The 6,000-nt window shown below is 46.1% G+C and overlaps 1 protein-coding gene across 1 annotated transcript in view; it reads right to left on the bottom strand.

The window, feature by feature from the left end:
- Window positions 1-6,000, bottom strand: part of chmp5b (charged multivesicular body protein 5b) — a 495,962-nt gene that overhangs the window by 74,905 nt on the left and 415,057 nt on the right. The window lies entirely within an intron of this gene.

Raw genomic sequence — 6,000 nt, 5'->3', positions numbered from 1 at the left:
TTATTGCGTTTGATTGGAACACTATGTCGTCGTTGTGGCTCCAGGTAAGAATGGATCCAGCTAGTAAGTCACCGACAGGAACTTCTTATGGCGGCCCCCACACACCACAATAGGATACAAAGCTCTCTCTCTCTTTCTCTCTCTCAAAGGATGGGAGGAGAGAGAGAGAAAAAAGGCCTTACTCAGCACATAGCGGTATGTCATGTAGGCAGTAACTCCCCATCAGATGGCTGTCTCTGTGTAGAGGGGAGACAGGAGGACTTTAGGGCTATTAAAGCCACAGGCTGCGGTTTCTCTGGGTTGTTGACTGTAAACCCCAATTATGCTCTGCTACACTACACTAGAAACCAGCCCTGGGAGGCTAGGGGGGGGGACATCACTGATAATGGATAGCAGATGTGGGGGAGAGATTGTAGTCGACTGGGGGGCAGGAGGACGGAGGACAAGGGGGCAGGGGGGCAGGGGGAGGGGAGAGACAGGGCCGGGGTGATGAGTTGGGGGTAATTAAATGACTCCATCGCCATGACTCCAAAGTCAGTTGAGTGAGTCCCTATTCACAGTGGTTCGTCCTGTAATCGCATGGGGTACCACCACAATAAGTTATCTGGTGATCCATTAAAGGGGCAATGTAAAGCTGCTTTGGGATGGGGGTTTGGGTATTTAAGGGCCAGCCAGGATGATGGAAGAGTTGTTGTGTTGTACTATTGGTCACTAATACTGTCTGCATTTCACTTCATACATTTCTTCTATACTATTCTTTTATACTGATTTTAGCTATAGAGGGATATTAGGGCAGACAGAGAAATGTGTCATTGAGAAGTCACGTTTTAAAACAAAAACGTGTAAATACATTACAATACAACAGTTAAAAACTAAACTGCAGCAGTACAGCCTTATATTATGTCACACACACTTATGACCAAAAACATCTAATGCCCTCTCACAATGATGTATGATGTATGATGTATGAGGCAAGGCAAACGAACTATCTATCAGTCCGGCTATAGGCCACAGTGTCAAGAGAGAGATGAGAGAGTGGTGGAGAGAGAAAGGTCCAAATCTTTTCACAAGGCAGTTCAACTTCCATACCACAGGCATTCATCTCTTCCAGATGTGCAACAACACATCGTGACGTCAGAATTATAAGGTTCTATCTCCATTTTTGTCAAAATTGAGTTTTTTACATAATCTGATCCATTATGTGTTTATTAATGCCTGTGTGGTATTTTATTTATTTTAAAAATGTTGACATTTTTGAGTTAGTAATTCATAAAATACAAAGGTTCCATCTCACAAAACATAATGGAATGTAACAACTTTGACGCTCAATATCTCTGAACTGCCCTAAACGGAGATAGAACCTTATCATTCTAAACGGAGATAGAACCTTATCATTCTAAACGGAGATAGAACCTTATAATTCTAAACGGAGATAGAACCTTATCATTCTAAACGGAGATAGAACCTTATCATTCTAAACGGAGATAGAACCGTATCATTCTAAACGGAGATAGAACCTTATCATTCTAAACGGAGATAGAACCTTATCATTCTAAACGGAGATAGAACCTTATCATTCTAACGTCACGACATACCGCGCACTTACACAGACGGACGGACGTAGAAAATGTAAATCAAAGCCCGCAAGCACCTTCAAACAATCATGTAGAACCTCTCAAAGTTTTCCAAAGTTTAGCAGCACTCGAGTAACACAACAGCGCTCAACACCGACATACCTTTCATGGCGTTGTATATGGCTGCAGAGGAAGGAGCGTGTGTGGGAGAGATGAGAGTCCGTCTGTCAGTCACTGCGCATCTCACCATCCAGCCCAATCAAACGGGTTTCAATCCTTTTTCTGGGAGAATAATCTACAGTAATCTACACACATACACCAAAAAGCTCTAGTCCTCCAACTTTTTAAAACTTTTAGAAGTGAGCTCCTTTGTTTTTGTTATAAAGGAATCCCCAGCATCCCGTTATAATCCCATTGTCCCGTTATTTCGCAGTCGCAGGGGCTTTTTCGCTTAGAGGATAATGGAGTGGTTTTTGAAGGGAAAGGTGCTGTATTCCTCCCAGTTTTCTTTTCTCGTGGTAGCAGCCTACTGTTGGATACAGTGTTGGGTTATTATTGATGTCTCTCTTTCCACTGCGCCGCTTGGCCACAATCACAAACCCACAAAAATGTCAAAGCGAGAAAGAAAGTCCTGCGTGTCTGAGAGAGAGAGAGAGAGGAGAGAGAGCGCTGTACCAAACCACGTGTTTTCTACATCTGTCCGAGCCACCACCCCCCTACCCTCCCTCCTCCCCCCCCTCCCTCCCTCCCTCCCTCCCCCATCCATCCCTCCCTCCCCCCCTCCCTCCATCCCTCCCTCCCCCCATCCCTCCCTCCCCCCCTCCCTCCATCCCTCCCTCCCCCCATCCCTCCCTCCCCCCATCCCTCCCTCCCTCCCCCCTCCCTCCCTCCCTCCCCCCTACCCTCCCCCATCCCTCCCTCCCTCCATCCCCCCCTCCCTCCCTCCCTCCCTCCCACCTCCCTCCCTCCATCCCTCCCTCCCCCCTCCCTCCCTCCCTCCCTCCCCCCCTCCCTCCCTCCCATCCCTCCCTCCCCCCCTCCCCCCCTCCCTCCCTCCCATCCCTCCCTCCCCAAAAGCTCCTTAAAGGGGAAAAGGTGAGGATGCCTTTCAGCGAGAAACCCTGGGACGCCGTGCGGAGCTGCTATAGCCGGAGATGAGATTACATTACTGGGCTTGATGGCCATCACGTCCCCCGGGTGCAAAATCTGGTACCTATTAAAAAAACATTTCAAAGGGGTTGTGGAGAGGAGGGGGTGGGGTCTGGGGGGGTCTTAACGTCTCGGGACTAGCGACATTACGGGACAGGACAGGAGTGCATTGTTGTATCCTCATACCAAGTAGGACATAATTATAATCTATAGGGAGGCAATCGGGTTTGGACCGATTATTAGACAGACGCAACATTCTCATACTATGTTTCCAATCTGGCCTGCCTCATATCTTAACTGTAACAACTTGGGGAGGGAAATCTCTCAAATGAGTGCACCGTTGATAGGTGGGCACAGAAGGTATTCCGTCACAGCTGGAGAGTTGGTAACAATGCCAGACTATTTCACTCACTCAGGCCCAGGTGTAGGGCTAATGACACCCCGAACACTGATCTGCTCTGAGTGCTCTGTCTCTCTCTCTCACCCTGTCTGTCCTGTGTTCAACCCTAATCTCTCTCTCTCTCTCTCTCTCTCTCTCTCTCTCTCTCTCTCTCTCTCTCTCTCTCTCTCTGCCTTTAGGCTAGCAGACACAGTCCACTGATCAAAGACAGAGACTAACCATCGCTGACCATCACACAGGATCTTCCCAGGGCTAATGAGAAACATCAATGCAATTAGTAGTGACTTCTCTTTATCTTATCTTAGAACAACATGTGTCGAGTGTCGACTGGGAAAACACAGATCAGATCACACTTTACATGTCAATGGAATATAAGAATATAGGCCTAGAGAATGTCTGGATGTTGTCTAAAACACACTATAAAAAACGGAAAGTCACCAACTTTTGGTCCACTTAAAACGTGTGTATGTGTCTGTTTGTGTTTGTGCAGCATTTAGTGCTCGCCATCAAGCTACTGCTTTCGGCACGTGGCCCCCTCTCGATCTGATTGTTACAAACAGGTCGATTTCAGGAAAGAAAAAAACCCAGACCAGGCAGACTCCCCACTCTGAAAAGCTCCCAAAATCCCTAACCCTAACCCCCCCCCCCCCCCCCCCGCCCGCCCCCCCTAAACCTCACCAGGCTTCTCTCTTTGGATAGCAGAGCCCCTAACCCCCGGCATCAGTGTTAAGGGCTTGGGTGGGTTGTGACACACGGCTCCACGGTGGATCGGGTTCCAGACCTGTCTGCAGTGATTTCGGGGGGGGTCAATCCATGTTTTCTTTAGGGCTGCAAAACTGTTGTTTTACTGGTTGGGCCATAATTGCAGCAGCAGGCAGGTATTAGGGCCCAGGTATAGGGATCGCCCCCTGATCTGATAGAAAGCAGCTGAGTGTCAGGTAGTTCCAGAGGCCCTGCTGGTTCCCATTCCAGAGGTTGGGACCTCATTTGCTGGGTCAGGGGCGACTTGGCAGAGGGTTCATATTAGCCAGGTCCGAGCATCATGACACAGGGGGAAATTCCACAATTTGCCACACTTCTGGTATCACGTTTCTGGTGTCACACTTCTTCAGAATAATGACAATACAGCGGCACAATCGTTTTTTTTTTTCAATCGTGTTATTCTGTGTTTGTTTGTTGTGTGTGTGTGTGTGTGTGTGTGTGTGTGTGTGTGTGTGTGTGTGTGTACAGTATGATGATGTGTTTGGCCTGGTAGACAGCACTGATTAGGAGTAACAGTCGAAACAACAGTCAATGCCAAAGTCTGCAGGGAGAAGTGTTTGAGTTGAGTTAAAATAAAATAATAATGTAATTTATACATTTAATTCTCTCTCCAGTCATTTTAAACCATTACATGACATCATAAACCATTGAAATCTACCTGGATGGTCATTGAACTGCCTGGTATTTTTTTTGTAGCTTCTCTTCTGCTTGAGATCTGGCGCCCTCGTGTGGTGGATCAGAGACACTAATAAGTTGCTCAGGTATCCTCCATCAAATGCTCATGAGATCAACATTTACCGGTAGGTAAATCAGTTATTTCTAGGAAGGTTGGCAGATCGGCGGTTTGAGCCCCGGCTGGCCACATGTCGAAGTGTCCTTTGGCAAGACACTGAACCCCAAACTGCTCCCAATGAGCGGGCCCGTGCCTTGCATGGTATCTTGCCGCCATTGGTGTGTGAATGTGTGTGCGAATGGGTGAATGAGAGGCCGTTGTAAAGCTCTTTGGAATAAGGTGGTATATAAGTCAGTCCATTTACCATTTACTTCAATAGTACTGAGTGAGGACATTCTCTAACGTAAGTCCTTCCTCGGGAATATACACAGTACTTGACATGCAGCTTTCAACACCATCATCTCCATGGCATGGCTGTGTCTGATTGGAATTAATGAAGTGAGGTGTTACTGTGTGTGCTTCATGACTTACTCTGTGTGCAGAGCTATCGACGGATGGTGAGCAGTATGTTGATGAGGAGGAGATGACGAGAGCCTTGTTTGGAGTGAGGCAGATGAAGGAGGTGATGGAGAATAATGAAGATAAGCACAGCCACCTAGTGAAGACCCTGAAACAAAGCAGTGACAAGAGGAAGGTCAGCCATTTTACATTTAAGGTCAGGCACACAAAATGGTGCGCTTCTCCGTCATAAATAGATATCAATATCAATATCAACATACTCCAGAAACACAACAACTGAAGTTGTTGGTTTTTTCTTCTACTAATAGCTATTCAAGATTCAAGAGATTCAAGACTTTATTGCCATAGTTGTAGAGTTTTAGAAATGTGCTTGGGTGCACCATATACTGTATGTAAAAACACAAGGGACAATTCCACACAACAACTTATAAAAGCTAAAACATATGGTAGAAAAATACACAAAGTACAATACACAGTATAAAATATAGACTGTGATAAATAGAACTGGGTCAGTCCATAAAGTGACAATGCTAAATACTGAACTGCAGTCCATGGAGGTGAGTTGGGTTGTGTTCACAGAGTGTACATATCTATGTGATAGGCTTGGTTAACAAAACAACCTACACGCTTTCCTATAACAGTTTCTCACTTGAATAAATGTTCACACATTCTTATAGCAGTAGTTATCACACACAGTAGTTTTATACAACTTCCCTAAGACACGGCTATCTGCCAAGAGAGTAAATCATGTTCAATCTCAACATAACATCATTAAAAACCCTAACAAAAATAATCCCTTCCATGACAGAATTCCACAGTAAAAGATAACAGTCTCAAACATCGTTAAATCATCCTAAACCGCAGACGGCCTGGAAGGTATACACCGACTTCTGAACAACCGTCTTCCCACCGCATACTTTCTG

This window comes from Nansenia antarctica (genome assembly GCF_963989245.1).
Source record: "Nansenia antarctica genome assembly, chromosome: 13".
In the NCBI taxonomy this organism is placed as follows: domain Eukaryota; kingdom Metazoa; phylum Chordata; class Actinopteri; order Argentiniformes; family Microstomatidae; genus Nansenia; species Nansenia antarctica.
This window is presented reverse-complemented; position numbering and strand designations above follow the sequence as displayed.